This window comes from Oncorhynchus nerka, linkage group LG15 (genome assembly GCF_034236695.1).
Source record: "Oncorhynchus nerka isolate Pitt River linkage group LG15, Oner_Uvic_2.0, whole genome shotgun sequence".
Lineage (NCBI taxonomy): Eukaryota > Metazoa > Chordata > Actinopteri > Salmoniformes > Salmonidae > Oncorhynchus > Oncorhynchus nerka.
The window spans coordinates 5,328,266-5,330,765 of NC_088410.1; the positions used below are offsets into that span (position 1 = coordinate 5,328,266).

Sequence of the window (2,500 nt, forward strand, 5' to 3'; positions counted from 1 at the left end):
AGGGGAGGGGTTAAAGCTGAAGGGGTTAAACATGAAGGGGAGGAGTTAAAGATGGAGGGGTTAAAGATGAAGGGGAGGGGTTAAAGATGAAGGGGAGGGGTTAAAGATGAAGGGGGAAACGGGTTAAAGATGAAGGGGAGGGCTTAAAGATGAAGGGGAGGGCTTAAAGATGAAGGGGGGTTAAAGATGAAGGGGTTAAAGATGAAGGGGTTAAAGATGAAGGGAGGGGTTAAAGATGAAGGGGAGGGGTTAAAGATGAAGGGGTTAAAGATGAAGGGGAGGAGTTAAAGATGAAGGGGAGGAGTTAAAGATGAAGGGGAGGCTTAAAGATGAAGGGGAGGGGTTAAAGATGAAGGGGAGGAGACAGGTTAAAGATGAAGGGGAGGGCTTAAAGATGAAGGGGTTAAAGATGAAGGGGAGGGGTTAAAGATGAAGGGGAGGGGTTAAAGATGAAGGGGTAAAGATGAAGGGGAGGAGTTAAAGATGAAGGGGAGGAGTTAAAGATGAAGGGTAGGGGTTAAAGATGAAGGGGGAGGCTTAAAGATGAAGGGGAGGGGTTAAAGATGAAGGGGAGGAGACAGGTTAAAGATAAAGGGGAGGGCTTAAAGATGAAGGGGATGGCTTAAAGATGAAGGGGAGGGGTTCAAGATGAAGGGGAGGAGACAGGTTAAATATGAAGGGGAGGGGTTAAAGATGAAGGGAGGAGACGGGTTAAATATGAAGGGGAGGGTTAAAGATGAAGGGGAGGAGTTAAAGATGAAGGGAGGAGACGGGTTAAAGATGAAGGGGAGGAGTTAAAGATGAAGGGGAGGCGACAAGGTTAAAGATAAAGGGGAGGGGTTAAAGATGAAGGGGAGGAGACAGGTTAAAGATGAAGGGGAGGAGACGGGTTAAAGATGAAGGGGAGGAGTTAAAGATGAAGGGGAGGAGATAGATTAAAGATGAAGGGGAGGAGACAGGTTAAAGATGAAGGGGAGGAGTTAAAGATGAAGGGGAGGAGACAAGGTAAAGATGAAGGGGAGGGGTTAAAAATGAAGGGGAGGGGTTAAAGATGAAGGGGAGGGGTTAAAGATGAAGGGGAGGAGACGGGTTAAAGATTAAGGGGAAGGGTTAAATATGAAGGGGAGGAGTTAAAGATGAAGGGGAGGAGACAGGTTAAATATGAAGGGGAGGGGTTAAAGATGAAGGGGAGGAGACAGGTTAAAGATGAAGGGGAGGAGACAGGTTAAAGATGAAGGGGAGGGGTTAAAGATGAAGGGGAGGAGACAGGTTAAAGATGAAGGGGACGGGTTAAAGATGAAGGGGAGGAGACAGGTTAAAGATGAAGGGAGGAGTTAAAGATGAAGGGGAGGAGTTAAAGATGAAGGGGAGGGTTAAAGATGAAGGGGGAGGCTTAAAGATGAAGGGGAGGGGTTAAAGATGAAGGGGAGGAGACAGGTTAAAGATGAAGGGGAGGAGACGGGTTAAAGATGAAGGGGAGGAGACAGGTTAAAGATGAAGAGGAGGAGACAGGTTAAAGATGAAGGGGAGGAGACAGGTTAAAGATGAGGGGGAGGAGACGGGTTAAAAATGAAGGGGGAGGGGTTAAAGATGAAGGGGAGGAGACGGGTTAAAGATGAAGGGGTGGAGACGGGTTAAAGATGAAGGGGAGGAGACGGGTTAAAGATGAAGGAGAGGAGACGGGTTAAAGATGAAGGGGTGGAGACAGGTTAAAGATGAAGGGGAGGAGACAGGTTAAAGATGAAGGGGAGGAGACAGGTTAAAGATGAAGGGGCGGAGACAGGTTAAAGATGAAGGGGAGGAGACAGGTTAAAGATGAACGGGAGGAGACAGGTTAAAGATGAAGGTGAGGGGTTAAAGATGAAGGGGAGGAGACAGGTTAAAGATGAAGGGGAGGAGACAGGGTAAAGAAGGATGTTTAAGCCTGGAGGCCATTGAGACATGGAGTGTGTATGTGTGCCATTCAGAGGGTGAATGAGATAGAAAACTATTTAAGTGTCTTTGAACAGGGGGACGGTAGTAGGTGCCAGGCGCACCGGTTCTGGGTCAAGAACTGCCACGTTGCTGGGTTTTTCACACTCAACAGTTTCCCCGTGTGTATCAAGAATGGTCCACCCCCCCCCCAAGGACATCCAGGCAACTTGACACAACTGTGGGAAGCATTAAGAGTCAACATGGGCCAGCATCCCTGTGGAACGCTTACGACACCTTGTAGAGCCCCACGCCCCGAAGAATTGAGGCTGTTCTGAGGGGAAAATGGGGTGCAACTCAATACTAGGAAGGTGTTCCTCAGTGTATGTATGTCTCTCCAGTTCTGATACAGGGTATTAGCACAGAGCTGCTGTATGTCTCTCCAGTTCTGTTACAGGGTATTACCACAGAGCTGCTGTGTGTCTCTCCAGTTCTGTTACAGGGTATTACCACAGAGCTGCTGTGTGTCTCTCCAGTTCTGTTACAGGGTATTACCACAGAGCTGCTGTGTGTCTCTCCAGTTCTGTTA

General features: G+C 48.2%; 1 protein-coding gene across 1 annotated transcript in view; it reads right to left on the bottom strand.

Annotated features, from left to right (window-relative positions):
* The window catches only part of LOC135560334 (protein kinase C beta type-like), a 257,240-nt gene that overhangs the window by 71,073 nt on the left and 183,667 nt on the right, over positions 1-2,500 (bottom strand). The window lies entirely within an intron of this gene.